The following is an 18,189-nucleotide window of genomic DNA, read 5'->3' as shown; positions in this document are numbered from 1 at the left end:
CCGGGCCCGCCCCCTTCTCTCCAGGCTGTGTCTGTAACCATGGCAACGGCTTCACAGCTCGCGGGGCAGCGCGCTGCTGGGCAGCCGGGTGGGTGGCAACAACGCCCCTGCGCTTGCCTGTGCGTTTCCTCCGCCTGACCCGGTCATCCGCTGAGCAGCCACCTTCCCAGCCGACCAAACGCGTCAAGACCTCTGAAATACCTGCTCCTCCTACAACCCTCGGGCATAGGAGAGGTGTTTGGAACATTTCCCACCTTCTAGATCGTGAACTCTTGAAATCCCTTTTCTAACCAGAGTCATTCATCCATCTAACTTTTTTTTTCTTTTTAATTCATCTGTATATCTATCTTCTAACCATTCATTCATCCTCCATTCATTCGCTCTTTCAATAAACACTGACTAGGACCATACCGGAGAAGGCAACGGCAACCCACTGCAGTACTCTTGCCTGGAAAATCCCATGGGCGGAGGAGCCTGGTAGATTGCAGTCCATGGGGTCGCGAAGAGTCGGACATGACTGAACAACTTCACTTTCACTTTTCATTTTCATGCATTGGAGAAGGAAATGGCAACCCACTCCAGTGTTCTTGCCTGGAGAATCCCAGCGACGGGGAAGCTTGGTGGGCTGCTGTCTATGGGATCGTACAGAGTCGGACACGACTGAAGCGACTTAGCAGCAGCAGCAGCAACAGCAGGACCATACCTGAGGGGGGGCATGGCTACTCCCTCCAGTATTGCTGCCAGAGAATCCCCATGGACAGAGAACCCTGGCAGGCTATGGTCCATGGGGTCGCGAAGTGTCGGACACGACTGAGCAACTAAGCACAGCACAGGACTATACTAATGCTATGCGGAGCCCAGGGGATGCAGAAAGAAACAACGTGCCGTCCCGGTCCAGAACTTACACTTCAGAGGGGAGGCGGACATGTTTACTGGGGAGTGGAAGGTGATGTGAAATTGAGACATCCGGCGTCCTGGGCGTCGTTCATTTCAGTCTATCCCAGCAGACCAGTGTGACCCCCGCTTGACCCTCATCACCGTCACCTGGGGAACCTGTGCACTGTGCAGGCCCTGGGGCCTACCCCAGAATCTCCAGGGCTGGAGCCAGAATATTTGCTTCTAAGAGCTCCCCAGATAGGGTCGTACTCATGGAAATCAGAAAACCACCACCCAAGACAAGCCTCATAGGCTTTGTCAGGTTTTACTCCGTGTCCTTCCCTCAGCACAGCACAGGGGTGGCCCCCGAACAGCCACTCAAGCAGCGTTTGTTGAGTGCCCATCATGTGCTAGGCACTGTTGCAGGCAGCAAAGAAAACAACAAACAGAAAAGGCACTGCCCTCATAGAAACTGTATTCTAGGAGAAAGAGGAAAATAATAAACGAAATGAGTGAACCAGTAACATACATATCATGTTGGATGATACACGTTATAAGCAGGAAAACAAAACAGGGAAGACAGATGTGGAAAGTCAAATTTTGTTTTTATTTTGTTTAATATTTATTATTTGGCTGCATCGGGTCTTAGCTGTGGTACACGGGATCTTTAATTCTGACTTGCAAGATCTTTAGTTTCAGCATGTGAACGCTTAGTGGAGGCATGTGGGATCAAGTTTGATGACCAGGGGTGGAACCTGAGCCCCCTGCATTGGGAGCACAGAATCTTAGCCAGTGGACCAGCAGAGAAGTCCCCAGGTTTATAGTTTTAACTAAAACGTTCGGAGAAGGCAAACAAAAAGTGACATTTGAGTCAACATCTGAAGGAGGGGAGGCAGAAAGTCTGGAGGCCATCTAGGGGAAGGGCATTCCAGGCTGGGGGTGCAGGTAGTCCAAAACTCCCCAGCAGGAGCACGATTGGAATGTTTGAGGAGCTAACTACAAGCCGCACAGCGGGCTGGAGCAAAGTGGGCCAGCAGGAGAAGGGTGGGAAGTGAAAATCAGACAAGTTAGAGGAGGATTCTTTAGGGCTTGTAGAGGTTTTTTTAAAGATAATTTTATTTATTTATTTATTTTGGGCTGTCCTGAGTCTTTTCGGTTTTCAGGCTTTCCTCTAGTTGCGGCAAGCGGGGGCTACTCTCCAGTTGTAGTGCACGGGCTTCTCACGGCTGTGGCTTCTCTTGTTGCAGAGCATGGGCTCTAGGCACGCAGGCTTCAGTGGTTGCGGTTCCCTGGCTCTAGGGCATAGGCTTGGTAGTTGTCCTGCATGGGTTTAGTTCCCTGAAGCATGTGGGAGCTTCCCAGATCAGGGATCAAACCTGTGTCTCCTGCATTGGCAGGCAGATAGATTCTTGACTACTTAGCTACTAGGGAAGCCCAGGCTTGTAGATTTTAAAACACTTTGGCTGGAATTAGAGTGAGCTATTAGATAGTCTGGAAGGAGTAGAAGGCCTGGGTTATGTGCTCATAGGACCGCCTGGCTGCTGGGTTGAGAAGAGTGTAGGGGCCAGGTCAACGGCAGGGCAGTGCAGAGGCCACTGCTGTAATCCATACAAGAGTGATGGTGCTTGCCCCAGCTGAGTGGCAGTGGAGGTGGGAGAAGGGCTCAGGACATAGACGCATGTTAAAGGAAGATCCAAGGACTTCCCGATGGACTGGATATGGGGTGTGGAGGAAAGAGAAGAGCCAAGACATCTTCAAGGTTTTTAGCTTGTGCTCCTGGAAAAATGGAGTGCCTTCGACTGAGATGCAGACAACTTTGAAAGGAGGAAGGTGGGTGGGGAAGGGGAAGACCAGGACTTCAGTTTTGGCCACGTCAGGTTTGAGATGTCTTTTTAGACATTCACAGAGGCTGGAATAATCAGAGGCTGGAACTCAGGGGAGAGGTCCAGCCTGGAGATATCAATTTCAGCACGTCAGGTATGAATGGTATTTAAAGCTGGATGAGACTGGGTGAGACCATAGAGGGAATGTCAGTAAACTAGAATGAACAAATCTTAGGCCTGCATCCCATTCCTGGGTCAGAAAATCTGGTTTCTAGCATTCTAGGGACCAGAGAGGGAACTAAGGGTGGGAGGAAGGGTGGTCAAGGTAGATCGAGGGGGCTTCTGAACTTGCCCGTGAAGGAGGAGGAGGTAGGGAGGTTTCCGGGGGAGGAAAGAGTATTTGCCTGCCAAGGACGCATGCAGGGGTGGGGCAAGGGGGTCCACAGAGGGAGGAAGGGCAGAGTGCAACCCCCCAGCCTATTTTGGCTTCTCTGTATCCTCACCCACATTGAACTTCACGGTCAGGGATCCCCGCCACCAGGATACCCTGTGCCCTGTCTCTTTGGCCAGTCCTCACTCTTGGGTCCATCCGCTCCAGGCTGCTGAAGATTGCTGGACACCAGACCAGGCCTGGGAGGTGGGCCCAGTAGTCCCTTGGGGAGGTGATATCACCTAGGCCCTCAGGAGGCCTGAGAAGGCCCGGTGCCCTATTCCTGCCCCATAGCAGTATCCTTCTCCCTGGGGGCTGCACCAATTTTGGCTCTCTCCTGCTCAGAGCTTCCTTGGTCTCCCTGGGTGGTGGGCAGAGCTTGCTTTGGAATCAGACTGGCCTGGGTTTAAACATCCTCTCTGCTACTTCCATCTTTTGTGACTTTAGAAAGAAAGAAAGAAAGAAAAGAAAGTGAAGTCGCTCAGTCATGTCTGACTCTTTGCGACCCCATGGACTGTAGCGTACCCCGCTCCTCCATCCATGGGATTTTCCAGACAAGAGTACTGGAGTGGGTTGCCATTGCCTTCTCCAGAGGATCTTTCCAACCCAGGGATCGAACCTGGGTCTCCTGCATTGTAGGCAGATGCTTTACCATCTGAGCCACCAGGGAAGTAAAGTTGTACAAGTTGAGAGTTGTGAATGAAGTTTTATTTGGGTCAAAATGAGGACTGCAGCCCTGGAGGCAGCATCTTAGATAGCTCTGAGAGGCTGCTCCATAGTGGCAGTGGGGGAAGGTCAATATACAAGATTTTGGTGAAGGGGGAATCAATACCATGAAGCACTCATTTTCAAAAGGTTTTTTGTTATTCATGAGGATCTGATGTCACCATGAAAGGATTTAGTGCTTCTCTAAATATGAGGAGACTGCAAGGATTGAGATAATAAAATCTGTTCCTAAAAACATCCAACTGTCTAAAGACCTGTCCCACCAGATTCCCTGGAGCACACAGTGCCTCACTCCACCCTGAACTCCCCCGGGGGTTGTTGAAGGTCAACGGCTATACCAGCACAGCGTTCAATCTCTGTGGAGGCGTGTGTTAGTTGCTCAGTACGAGTCTGCCTCTTTGCAACCGAACGGACTGTAGCCCGCCAGCCTTCTCTGTCCATGGAATTCTCCAGGCAAGAATAGTGGAGTGGATTGCCATTCCCTTCTCCAGAGGAACTTCCCAACCCAGGGATCAAACCCTGGTCTCCTGCATCACAAGCAGATTCCTCACCATTTGAGCTACAGGGAATCTCTGTAGAGGCAGATGGCAAATGCCGTTGTCCTTCGGTCATTGGCAATGCTCTTGGTAAGTGCCAGTTGGTAGTTGACAGGTACAGTGACTCCAGTTTCCTTATTTATAAAGTGAGACCACCAACAGCAGTCATCTTCATCATCAACATCATCTTCCAGGGCTACTGGTGAGGATTAATGAGATTAAACAAGATGTGAGGTTGCAAGGCATCTGGCATGGCCTGGGGCAAGAGAGGCATCGCCACAGAAGTCTGTCTCTCCCAACCTCCTGCCCTTCACTGCCAAACCTCTGCCCCTAGGGACCAGGCTGTTGTCTAAGCTGCCTCGGTAGTCACACCCTCCAGCTCTCACCAGGGAACCTGGGCCACCTCCTCCACCCTCCTCTGACCTTCAGGATGGACATACTGTCTCCCAGGCCCTGCACCCCTCCCACCTCCTTCCTGGACTCCCCTTCCTCCCAAGACAGCCACTTGCCCTCCTCAGTTCACAGCCCTCGACTGCCCCCAGCTATTCATTCACTCAGGTGCTTAGTGGAGGCTTGGGGGCTGCCCTAGATTGTAGTTTTCTATGCTGGGGAACAGCCTTGGAAGACAGCCCTGCCCAGGGGGCAGCCGTCACAGCCCCAACAGCCCAGTGGGAGATGGATGGGCAGACCTTGCACCTGGTGATCAGCTGGTCGAAGAGTTGTTGTTCAGTCACTAAGTCAAATCCAGCTCTTTGCGACTCCGTGGACTGCAGCACGCCAGGCTTCCCTGTCCTTCACTAACTCTCAGAGTTTACTCAAACTCATGCCCATTGAGACGGTGATTTCATCCAACCATCTCATCCTCTGTCACCCCCTTCTCCCCTTGCCCTCAATCTTTTCCAGCATCAAGGTCTTTCCCAATGAGTCAGCTCTTCGAATCAGTGGCCAAACTACTGGAGCTTCAGCTTCAGCATCAGTCCTTCCAATATTCAGGGTGTATTTCCTTTAGGATTGGCTGGTTGGATCTCCCTGCTGTCCAAGGGACTCTCAAAAGTCTTCTCCAATACCACAGTTTGAAAGCATCAGTTCTTCGGCACTCAGCTTCTTTATGGTCCAGATTTCCCATCCCTACATGACTCCTGGGAAAACCATAGGTTTGACTGTATGGACCTTTGTTGGCAAAGTGATGTCTATGCTTTTAATAATGCTGTCGAGGTTTGTCATAGCTTTTCTTCCAAGGAGCAAGTGTCTTTTAATTTCATGGCTGCATTCTTCATCCACAGTGATTTTGGAGCCCAACAAAATAAACTCTGTCACTGTTTCCGTTTTTTTCCCCCATCTATTTACCTTGTCAAGGAGAATCCCTCATTTCCAAAAACAAAAAAAGACCAGAAAAGAATCTGAAGGTGCTCCACCCCCCGCCTCCCTGCCACCTGAGAGCTGAGCCTCCTCCCATCAGGGTCCTTCCCTTCAGTCACCCGTCCCTCCTCCAGCCCTCCTCAACCCTGCTCTCTGCCTCCCTCCACCCAAAAACCTCCGCAGAAAGTGGCCTTCCCTGTCTCTACGTCTCCTCTCCTTACACTGCTCACTCTCCCCCTGTCACAGCCTGATTTCTGCTCCCGCCACCCCACAGAAGCCTCTCCCAGGGGACGTTTTCCAGCAGCCCTGCTATCTCCAAGCGACACGTCTCAGTCCTTATCTTTCTGGACGTCCAGGCAACATCTGGTGTATCCTTCACCCCCTCTCCTTGATACACTCTTCTTTGGCATCTGTGCCACCACTCATCACCCTTTAAAAACAAAAATGAACAGCTGGTGGGCCAGTGAAAGCCCTTGGAGATGGCCGTCTCCATGTTCGGCCAGGGTCCCCTTCTCCACTTGGGGAAACCCTCTTTTTTCCTCAGCCCAGGCCCCAGCTTGGAGATGGGAAGGCTTCTCTTGCTGCCCTCACTGCCGCCGGCCCGGCACACTCCCTGGGTCTCCTGATGCCTTGTTCTTCCCCATTGCACCCTGCCGTCTCCTCTATACGATGGTAACTTCCTGCAGTTTGAAGGCTGGGCTTCTCTCCTCTGCTGCTGTCAGCGTTGCCAAATGTAATATGGGAGCAAACTTAAACTCACTCTGCATCTGAAGTTCAGATTTCAGTGTGTTCCAGGTTTTCGCATGCTAAATTTGGCAACCTGAACTTGTGAACCTCTGGGACCCAGCTCAGTGCCTGATAGAGAGCAGGTGCTCAGTAAATGTTCATTGAAGGAATAATGGTGCAGTGCTGGTGGCAGGCACAGGCGCCGTGGGGCACAAAGGAGAGATAGCAGGCTCCCTAGAGGTGACACGTGAGCCAAAGCAGATGGAGCTACTAACTCATGGCATCAATCAGCCCCTCTGTGGAGAGGCCTCCTTTAGTGGGTTGAATGTGTGTGCTCAGGCACTCAGTCGTGTCTGACTCTGCGACCCCAAGGACTGTAGCCCGCCCGCTCCTCTGTCCCTGGGATTCTCCAGACAATAGTACTGGAGTAAGCTGCCATTTCCTACTCCAAGGGATCTTCCCTGACCCAGGGATGGAATCTGCATCTCCTGTATCTTCTGCATTGTCAGGCGGATTCTTTACCACTGGACCACCTGGGAAGCAAAGTGCATCGAATAAAGTCCCCAAAAAGATGCATCCAAGTCCACTCCTAGTACCTGTGACTGTGACCCTATTTGGAAATAGGATATTTTCAGATGTAATGTAGTTAAAGATCTCAGGATGAGATCATCCTGGATTTAGGGTTGGCTCTAAATCCAAGGACTAGTGTCCTTGCAACAGAAAAGAGAAGAAGAGTTGAGGCGTACATACAGAGGGAAGATGCCTATACGAAGACAGAAGCAGAGAGTGGTGGGAAGCAGCTGCAAGCCAAAGACACCAGGGGTTTCCAGGAGTCATCAGAAGCTGGAAGAGAGGTATGGAATGGATTCCCTCTCAGAGCCTCTAGTAGGAACCAACCGAGCCAACACCCTGATTTTGGACTTTTGGCCAAAAACCTTTTTCAAGTGTTAAGTTTATCTCTTATTTATTTACTTATGGCTGCGTTGTGTGACTGAGCGACTTCACTTTGAATTTTCACTTTCATGCTTTGGAGAAGGAAATAGCAACCCACTCCAGTGTTCTTGCCTGGAGAATCTCAGGGATGGGGGAGCTTGGTGGGCTTCCATCTATGGGGCCGCACAGAGTTGGACATAACTGAAGTGACTTAGCAGCAGCAGCAGCAGCAGCAGCGTTGCGTCTTTGCGGCTGTGTCCTGGCTTTCCCTAGTTGCGATGAGCAGGGCCCACTCTCCAGCTGGGGTGCTGGGCCTTCTCTTGTTGCTGAGCATGGGCCTCAGTAGTTGTGGCTCACGGGCTTAATTACTCTGCAGCATGTGGAATCTTCCTGGACCAGGGATCAAATTTGTGTCTCCTGCATTGGCAGGCAGACTCCTAACCACTGCACCACCAGGGAAGTCCCTGGCCAAAATCAATTGCTACTGTTTTAAGCCATCCAGTTTGTGGTATGTGGGACACAAATGTACTCTCAAGGCTCCATCTTTCCCAAATTCAATCTGTAAGACTCTTCCTTCACAACCCTTTGCCCCCAGAATCCTTTCTAGTACCAGATCGCTTATCCTGCCAGGCACTCTGATGGCCCCGGTGATCATTAGTAGCAGCAGTGTTAATAGCTCTGTTGTGTCCAACTCTTTGCAGTCCCATCCACTGCTGTCGCCCTCTAGGCTCCTCTGTCCATGGGATTTTCCAGGCAAGAATGCTGGAGTGGGTATCCATTCTATTCTCCAGGGGATCTTCCCAACCCAAGGATTGAACCCAGGTCTCCTGCATTCCAGGCAGATTCTTAATTTGAGAGCCACCAGGGAAGCCCCTGGTGGTCATTACTTTCTTGTATTCATACCCTTACATAGGCCTCTCCAACACTGAACTTCGGAAGTGACACTGTGTCATTCCCAAGACCAGGTGATGAAACTCAAGACCAAGCTTCTGCCTTGGTCTCTCGCATAGCTCCCTCTGGGGAGGCCAACGACCATGCTGTCGGGATGCTCAAGCAGTAACATGGAGGTGAGGAGCTGACGCTTCTCACCAACAGCCAACTCTCAGCTGCTGGGCAAGTGAGTGGGCCACCTTGACTCTTCAGGATTGTCCCACACTAGTCAAGACTTCAGAAGACTGAAGTCCAGCCAACCTCTTGGTAGCTACCCCATGGGAGACCCAGAGTCAAAGCCACCCCGTGCAGTCAGTCACTCCTGAGGTTCTGATTCCCAGAAGCTTTGGGTCACTTGTTACACAGCACTATTGTGGCCTGACTAATACAAGGAGGTTAAATGTCATGCTTGTCACTCTCAACTTTGAGGTCCACAGGCCCCACCCTTGGCATTAGAAGTCAACAGGAGGCAACAACTGGTAGCTAGATTTAAGGCTGAGAGAGGGCCAGGCAGTCATCAAGTTTTGATAGTCAAAGAGGCCAAGGCCAGAGAAGGGTGTACAGGTGGAAAGGGGGTGAGATGTCCTGACTTGGAGGCCTACAGCCTCTTCAAGGTCTTTGTCAACACCTCTGAGCCCAGAGGCCATTGCCCCGTGCAGCAGTTCTCCAGGGCTGCTGTAATAAGGCACCCCAGACTGGGTGGTTGAAATAACAGAAGTTTATTGTCTCACATTTCTGGAGGCCAGAAGTCCAAAATCAAGGTGTTGGCAGGGTTCGTTCCTTCTTTTTAAAATAAAAAAAGAGATTATTTATTTATTTGGCTGTGCTGGGCCTTTGTTAAGGCATGTGTTAAGGCAGTTGCTGCACGTGGGACCCAGTTCCCTGATCAAGGATTGTACCCCATCCCCACGCATTGAGAGCATGGAGCCTTAAGCACTGGACTACCAGGGGTGTCCCAGAGTTAGCTGGTTCCTTCTGAGGACTGTGGTGTGAGAAGGAGATGTCCAGGCCTCTCTCCCTTGTAGATGGCCATCTTCGTGATGACGTGCTGTTCCTATATGTGGCTATCTGTTCCAAATTCCCCATTCTTAACAAGGACACCAGTCATCTTGAATTAGAGCCCACCCTGTTGACCTCATTTTAATTTTTATCCATAGTTTTATTATTTTATTTACTTTAATAAATCTTTTCTAAATGGTTAATTTTTTAAATTATGAAAATATGATAACACATTTACAGGAGACTTGGAAAATACAGAACAAGGTTACATATAGTTCCACTGTATATTACAATTATTTTTTAAGTAGATAAATTAAGATTTTTAGTTGAAGTTTCAATATCAAGCTCTCAAAAATTAACAGAATGAATATACAGAGTAGTAGAAGGATATAGTCAAGATATATTGTCTTCCCAGTGGTCATATACGGTCGTGACAGCTCGACCTGCAAAGAAGGCAGGATTCCAAAGAACCGATGCCTTCAAACTGTGGTGCTATGGAGGATTCCTGAAAGTCCCTTGGAGAGCAAGGAGAACAAACCAGTCAATCTTAAGGGAGATCAGTCCTGAATATTCACTGGAAGAACTGATGCTGAAGCTGAAGCTCTAGGATTTTGGTCATGTGATATAAACAGACAACTCATTGGAAAAGTTCCTGATGCTGGGAAAAATTGAGGGCAGAGGGAGAAGAGGGCATCAGAGGATGAAATGGCTGGATGGCATCACCGATGCAATGAACATGAACTTGGGCAAACTCTGGAAGATGGTGAGGGACAGAGAGGCCTGGCATGCTGCAGTCCATGGGGTCACAAAGAGTCAGTCGCAGCTGGGCAACTGAACAACAAGAGAAGGATATAGTAAACCTGAAAATCGCTATGAACCAATTTAACATAATTAAGATTTATACAATTTTCACACAACAGTAGGATACACAGTCTATTCAAGTTCCCATAGACTATAGGAAACACTAGAACCTATTCAGGGATGTAAGACGAGGTGCAAAAATTTGAGTGTCTAAAGGTATTGAAATCATACAGAGACTGTTTCTTATCATGGTGGAGTTATGTTAGAGATCAATATCAAAAGATATTTGAAAATAACTCACATATTTTCAGGTGCAACGGACCTCATTTTGATTATTTCTATAAAGATACTGTGGCCACCTGATGCAAAGAACTGAGTCATTGGAAAAGACCCTGATGCTGGGAAAGCCTGAGAACAGGAGAAGGGGACAACAGAGGATGAGACGGCTGGACAGCCTCACCAGCTCAGTGGACATGAGTTTGAGCAAACTCTGGGAAATGGTGAAAGACAGGGAGGCCTTCTGTGCTGCAGTCCATGGGATCACAAAGAGTCGGACACGACTTAGCGACCGAACAACAACTTAACCTATAAAGCCCTAGGGCCCCCTTTCTAGGGTCACAGTCTTTCCATAATTCATTGTTTCCTGGACTCTCTCCTTCTCTCTGCGTCCCAGCCACCCATCCTGTGCCCATGGCAGACATTACTAATCCCTTCTGGGATCCTGTCTGTGCAGCCAGGTATAGACTCAGAGTCCTCATCAGCAGTCTCCAGACAACCTGGGCCAGTTAAGACTTCGTGGAGAAGGGAGAGTCAGAAGAGACGATGGACAATGGACACTTGTTGAATGCGTGATCGCACACATCTCACCTGCAAACAGTTCAAAATCCATCAACTTGTCTGCCTGTTTCAGGTTATCCATCTCTGCTGACTCACCACTGGGTCCACTGAGCCTGCTCTCCACCAGAAACTACAGCCCTCTTTGCTGGTTTTCATCCTCAGAAATGCGGGCACCCGGAGGCTGTGACTTCAGGGCCATAATCCATGTCTGCTGCTGGGGAAGAGAACCACAACCCCCTCCTCCTTTTGCAGTTCCGAATGCTCCAAGGCACGGAGACAGCTGTGTCTGGGGTATAGGGAGAGCGGCAGGGGGCGAGGTTGCCTGTCCACCCAACAGCCATGCTTCCTTCTTTCTTGCTAACAGAGCCTGACTGCTGGCTGCTGAGGTGATGGGTGGAGCTCTCTGGATCTCATGGCAGCTGTACCATGATGGGTACAGACATCATACACAAACATGACGGGTCTGGTCCACGCATGGGACTCCTATGCCCCTTTACCCAGGATGGGTTTAAGGGGCACAGGGCTGCTGAGGATTTCCTGAAAAAGGCTTTTCTCCCTGATAAAAGACACATGCCAAGGAGAAAGCCCCTGCTGTGTGTCCCTCCCCTCCTCTAGAAAGCATCCTCTGAGGGTGAGATGCCTGGAGCAGGTGCAGCCAACTGGTGACCATAAGGGGAAATACTCTGATGTGTGGAAGAGGCAAAGCTGAGGGATGAGAAACTCCTGAGGCCTTGGCAACCACTGAGCACTGTCAGTGGTGACACTGACCTCCACACTTCGTAGGAGAAATAATAATAAAATATCTGCTTTGTTCAAACCCTCTTGCCAAGGCAGGAGACATAAGAGACATGGGTCCGATCCCTGGGTCTGGAAGAGCCCCCGGAAAAGCCCCTGGAAGAGCCCCCGGAAGAGCCCCTGGAGGAGGGCATGGCAACCCACTTCAGTATTCTTCCCTGGAGAATCCCATGGACAAAGTAGCCTGGTGGGCTGCAGTCCACAGGGTCGCAAAGAATCTGACACGACTGAAGCAACTTAGCATTCGTGGACGCACTACTTTGCTCAAAGCACTATTAAGTGGCGGGTCCCCCTGGCACAGCCAAATGCATGTTAACTGGAACGATGTGGACTCAGGGATATGAAAAACAGGGCTGCGGCATCGGTTGGCTTGAAACCAGCCCCAGTTCTGCCACTTTCAAGCTGTGTGATCTTCTGAAGCCTCAGCTCCTTATCTGTAAAATGAAGATAATTAGAACACCTTCCTCATAGGGTTACTGTAGAGGAAAATGAGACAGTTTAGACAAGCGTTTTGCACACTGTGGTCCGTACCTATGAGCATTCCATTTGTTTGTTATTCATCCACTAATTTATTCAACAATAGTTATTAAGAATCTACTATGTACTTGTAATCTAGGGTCTGGGGAATATAGCTGTGAAAATAGAAATAATAGGTACTCACAAAAGTTGGCACTTTCTGCTGTTATTTTAAATCTTTGCCTACAAGGGGCTCCTAATAGGTTGGTAAAATCAGGGGAAATTTGACAGGAGTGGTTTTCTGGGACCAGGCAGTGCAGGCACCTGTGGAGTGAGAGGGCCACAGGTGAGTAAGACAGACCCTCTGCCCTCTCAGGACTCGCAGCCTCAAGGAGGGGACGGACAGGAAAACAGGTCTGTGATCACATTAGAGTGTGATCAGTGCTGAGATGAGGAGGAGCAGATGTCCTAGACTGGGTGAAATTGAGCTTCGTTTTACAAGGCAAATGAGAAGGAGTCAACAAGGAAAGAAGCAGCAAGCCTGCTATCAGGACTCGATCTACAGACTCCAAGGGAACTGCAGGTGGCTGGGCATGGTTGGCGTGTAAGTCCAAGCAGGGTGATCTGGAGAGATGTGTTATTTCAGAAGCTGTGGTTGCGAGTGATGGAAAACTGAAATTGACCAGGCTCAGACAATCAAGGGAAGGTATTGGCTCACGTGACTAAAAAGTTCAGCGGTTCCATGGCTTCACGTGAAGTTGAAGTCACTGAGAAACCAGTTTTTCCCCATCTCTTTCTGGTGCCCTCTTAACTCAGCTTCTTGGCCTTCGTCCATATTTGTAACACGCTGTTTGGGCCAGCTTAGGTCTCTAGTCCACTCCTGAACCAATCATGATACCCAGGGATGACACTGGGGTGGGATCAACTCCACAGGACCACATGGATCCCCAAAGGAGAAAGGCAAAGGGGGACGGGATGTCAGGAGGCCGGTTTTGAAGGAGATTATCAAAGGATATGGAAAAGCAGAGGGCTGACTTGATTAGATTGGACTTGAGAAAGATTCAGTTCAGTCGCTCAGTTGTGTCCGACTCTGCAACCCCATGAATCGCAGCACGCCAGGCCTCCCTGTCCATCACCAACTCCCGGAGTTCACTCAAACTCATGTCCATCAAGTCGGTGATGCCATCCAGCCATCTCATCCTCTGTCATCCCCTTCTCCTCCTGCCCCCAATCCCTCCCACCATCAGGGTCTCTTCTAATAAGTCAACTCTTCACGTGAGGTGGCCAAAGTATTGGAGTTTCAGCTTCAGCATCAGTCCTTCCAATGAGCAACCAGGACTGATCTCCTTTAGGATGGACTGGTTGGATCTCTGCAGTCCAAGGGACTCTCCAGAGTCTTCTCCAACACCACAGTTCAAAAGCATCAATTCTTCAGCACTCAGCCTTCTTCACAGTCCAACTCTCGCATCCATACATGACCACTGGAAAAACCATAGCCTTGACTAGACGGAACTTTGTTGGCAAAGTAATGTCTCTGCTTTTTAATATGCTGGGGGCCAAAAGAGGAGGCAGGGGGGCCTGCTGGGAGGCTGTTTCATTCATGGAGTGAGGCAGTGGCCATGGGGGAAGAGAATGACGGAAATAGGAGGCTCTTGGACTTGGAAGTGAAACAGAAGAAGGAGTCCAGTTTTTACTTTGGGGACTGGTGGGGAGAGGGAGCAGGCAGTGCAAACAGGTAGTCAGGAGGCGGACACCCAAGACTTCCCTGGTGGTCCAGTGGCTAACATTCCTTCCTCTGACTGCGAGGGGCCCAGCTTCGATCCCAGGTCAGGGAACTAGATTCCCCATGCTGCAGTGAAGATGGAACATCTTGCGTCTGCAATTAAAGACCTGGCACAGCCAAATAAGTAAATGAAGAAAACTAAATATCTCTATGTATCTATCTATCTATCTATGTATCTATGTATGTATCTATCTATCTTACTGCTGGAGAAGACTCTTGAGAGTCCTCTGGACAGCAAAGAGAACTAACCAGTCAATCCTAAAGGAAATCAATCCTGAACATTCACTGGAAGGACTGATGCTGAAGCAAATCTCAGTACTTTGGCTGATGAGAAGAGCCAATTCATTGGAAAAGACCATGGTGCTGGGAAAGATTGAAGACAGGAGGAGAAGGGGATGACAGAGGATGAGATGGTTGGATGGCATCACCGACTCAATGGATATGAGTTTGAGCAAGCTCCAGGAGACACAGGGAAGGACACAGAAGGCCTGCATGGAGCAGTCTATGGGAGTCACAAATAGTCTGACATGACTTTGAGTGTCTGACAAACGACAAATCTATCTACTTTAAAGGTGGAAATCCATTTGGGGCAGGTTGAACTTGTGGTGTCTAAGAGAAAACTGAGCCCAGAAGTCCAGAAGGAAGCTGGTAGGGTACAGGGTCCAGAGCCAGGGGCAGAGGCCAGGGCTAGAGATGGAGGCTGCAGTGTCCACAGCCCAGGGGCTTAAGGGTGTGGCCTGGGACCGAATGCTCACCAGCAAGGGTTTGGCGGCAGAGAGGATGGGAGTCAGTTGGGAGCTCGTGTCCTCTCTGTCTGTCTGGCCCAGAGGTGGACTGAGTCCAGGCCCATCAAAGGTCCTTTGAATTTAGCGGTGACAGCCACTAGTGACCTTGGCAGGAGCAGTCTCCGTGGAGTGGTCGAGGGGTACAGAACCCTGCAGCAGGCTGTGGATTGAGTGGGAGGTGAGGACAAGGATGGAGGGTGTGAACAGCCTTTTTTAGGAAACCCAGCTTTTAAAAGAGCAAAAAGGCAGCAGTAGCTTTAGCTGAAAGTGAGTCACTCAGTCGTGTCCAACTCTTTGTGACCCCATGGACCATGCAGTCCAAGGAATTCTCTAGGCCACAATACTGGAGTGGGTAGCCTTTCCCTTCTCCAGGGGATCTTCCCAACCCAGGGATTGAACCCAGGTCTCACACATTGCAGGAGGATTCTTTGCCAGCTGAGCCACCAGGAAAGCCCAGTTGAAGGTAGCTAAAGGAGAACTTGGGTTGAAGGGGTGATTGTGTGTTAGTTTGTTGCTGTACCCAGGGGATGGGAGTGTCTTGGGATGAAGGGCCTTAACCCTATCCAATCCCCAGAACCTCCCAGAACAAAGTGGGGTGGAGCTGAAACCGTGAGGGCCAGACCAAACCAAGGCACTAGGCCCCGAGTACTCTCAGGAGTGTCTCTGTGTGTGTGTATGTGTGTGTGTGTGTGTGTGTGTGTCTGGGAGATGCAGAGCCTGGGAGGCAGGCTGGCTTTGAAGGGGAAGGCACACCAGCAACTGGAGGTCAGAGGGAAGGAGTAGAATCTTGGGGTACAAGGGCAGGCCTTGAAGGTGGGTTTCTCCCAGAGGCCTCAATGCCCTCTGGAAGCTGGAGGCCAGGTCATGGGCTAACAGCCATGCAGTGGCTGGGGTGGTGGAAGGGGAGCATGAAGAGGGGAGGTTGAGCAGGGGCAGGAGGGGCGCTCACAGCTAAGCCAGGAGCCCTGGATGGGCCATGTCAGAGCAGAGCCGGCCACCAGGAGCCAGCAGTTCTGAGGGACCAGCCAGGCAGGGGCTGTGCAAGTGAGTAGGCCAGGGTCTGCAGGGGCGATGGGGTATTCTGGGTAGGGCTCAGCAAGTAGTGAGCAGACATGTTCAGCTGGATCAGATACAGGCTGGAAAGGCCTTGAGTACTGGGTTGGGAGAGAAGTTTCCACTTTGCCCAGAAGGCAATAGGGAACCATGGAAAGTTATTGAGCAATAGTGGGGCCTGACCAAAGCAGTATCTGAGGATCTTTCTCCAGCTCTATTTCCATGGAGAGATCACATTGAAGGCAGGAATCTGGAACAGAAGAGCAGTCAGAGGGAGGCTGTCAAGGGTCAAATGTCACAGAGGAAGAGCTTTTAGTTCAGAGGCCTAGGAATGCCACACAGCAATGGCCTTCAGCTGGTCCGCAGGGCACGGGCTGCCTCACAGAGCAGTGAGGGGCTTCTCTAGCTCTGCTGGGGGCTGTTCAAGAGGGGACCCTTGTTTCAGAAGGAAACCAGCATTGATGGAGACTTGAATGACTTGCCATCTGAGATGATGCTTGTTGGATCTTCCCAACAATCAGATGAGGTCAGAGTTACTGTTCCCTCCGAGAGATGGAGGACCTGAGGCTCAGAGAGGCCACGTAACTCACCCCGGGCCATACAGCAAGCAAGAAGCAGAGCCAGGACTCACCCTGGGTCTGAGCTTCCTGGCTGGCAGGGAGCTCCTGCACTTTCCCTCTGATTCCCCTCTCCTCGGCCATTTCTCCAGGGGTTTCACCTCTACCCCACTTTGTTCTGGGTGGTTCTAGGGGGCTATGGGCCATGGGGAGGTCCTGGGGATTGGATAGAAAACTCAGTCGGTCCTGGAGGATCTTAACCCCATGCCCTTGTACCCCAGAGAGTGGGCTTCTCAGGGGGCTGGTGTTCAGACTCCCTGGGAAGACATTTGTGGCCTGGCTGAGGTGGGCCCCCTTGGTCCACGCTGTCACCGCCAGAGGGCGCCAGCTGTGGCCCAGGTGAGGGCGAGGGGAGGAGGCTCCTTTCCTGGCTTCCAGAGGAACAGAGGTGGCTCCCAGGTCTGGAAGCTGCCCCTTCGTGGGTCCCACCGCCTGCTCTTGTCTCTCTGCTAAGGTCTCTCTGATCTTCCACCCCCATTCCTGCTCTGCTCGGGGGGAGTCAGATTTCCTCGGCGCGGGTGTCAGGAAGCCTGGGGTCTCTCCTTACTGACCTCCTGCCTGCTCCTGCTTCGGTGAGCACCGCTCACAGATGTGCGGGCCCGGCCTCCTTTCTCTGCCCTCTTCACGTGGCCACAGTGCCGAGGCGGTGCCAAGCACCGGATCGCGTCACCTCTGTCACCTCCCAGTCTCTTGACAACCCCGGGTGGGAGTATGGGCCTGTTCAGGGGGTTACTACCAGGACCGAGAGAGGAGGAGGGCAGTGCCTGGGGCACACAGCCTGCCAGTGGGCCCAGGGGGGCGGGGGCCCCCCTGGGAGGGACGGAGGAACCAAGGTCCTGTCTGGGCAGGTTGAGGGGATGGGGTCCCTGGAGGGAGCACCCTCACTCCCCCATGCTCCTTCAGCACCATAGCCCACCTTCTCCATTTCCCCAGCTTCATCTCCCCTGGCCTCCTGTCCAACTCCCCCGGCTGCTCAGCCAGGTTTTTCCTGAGATCTTGCCACCCTCCCTCCCCCACCCAAGGGCCCGCCTGCCTGCCACCCTCCCCAAGCTGAGCCCCTTGGCTGTGGCCACCGAGGGCCTGGCCAGGGTCCCAGGCACCACGCCGCAGCGGCCAGGCTGGCCTGGCCAGAGCTCAGGACAGTCCCAGTCTGTCTGGCAGGGCTAGGGGTTCGGGATTGGCTGGAGCCGCCCCCGCCTTTGGGAGGAGGGAGAGGGGAGGCTGATGGCTTGTTCAAGGTCACCCTCCTTTTCTCTCCCAGCATCCCACTTCGACCTTTGTCCCCTCTGCCTCACCTCGAGGAGGAGGGAGAGGGTGAGATGCCTAACAAGCGGAGGACAGAGGAACAGTGAAGAGGAAGGATTTGGGGGCTTCTGGCATTTATTCAGCAAATATTGAGTGCCTACTATATACCAGGCGCTGAGAACACAGCAGTGAACACAGGGGACCTAATCCCTGCGGTGGCTCAGCAGGGAAACAGTGGAGAAATAAACAATCACACAAATATTGTAAACTTGTATCCCTAGCAGTGTGGCAAAGGCTCTGGCTTCCTGGAGATCTCAGGGTGAGGAGCCTTATCTGGCCTGGGTGGGCGGCGGGAGGCCGCCTTCAGACACAGCCTGTGGCTTTAATTTCGTGGAGACCCCTGTGGGGGCTGTGCCAAGCCTCAGTTTCCTCAACTGGAAAACGCAGGAAACAAATGTGCCCGGATCAGATCACTGGGC

The 18,189-nt window shown here is 51.4% G+C and overlaps 1 non-coding gene across 1 annotated transcript; it reads right to left on the bottom strand.

The window, feature by feature from the left end:
- Positions 1 to 3,727: 3,727 nt before the first annotated feature.
- On the bottom strand, positions 3,728 to 3,799 carry TRNAC-ACA. The gene has a single exon. It is a non-coding gene; the product is annotated as a tRNA-Cys (tRNA).
- Between the last annotated feature and the right edge of the window lie 14,390 nt (positions 3,800 to 18,189).

This window comes from Oryx dammah, unplaced genomic scaffold (genome assembly GCF_014754425.2).
Source record: "Oryx dammah isolate SB20612 unplaced genomic scaffold, SCBI_Odam_1.1 HiC_scaffold_15, whole genome shotgun sequence".
NCBI lineage: Eukaryota > Metazoa > Chordata > Mammalia > Artiodactyla > Bovidae > Oryx > Oryx dammah.
This window is presented reverse-complemented; position numbering and strand designations above follow the sequence as displayed.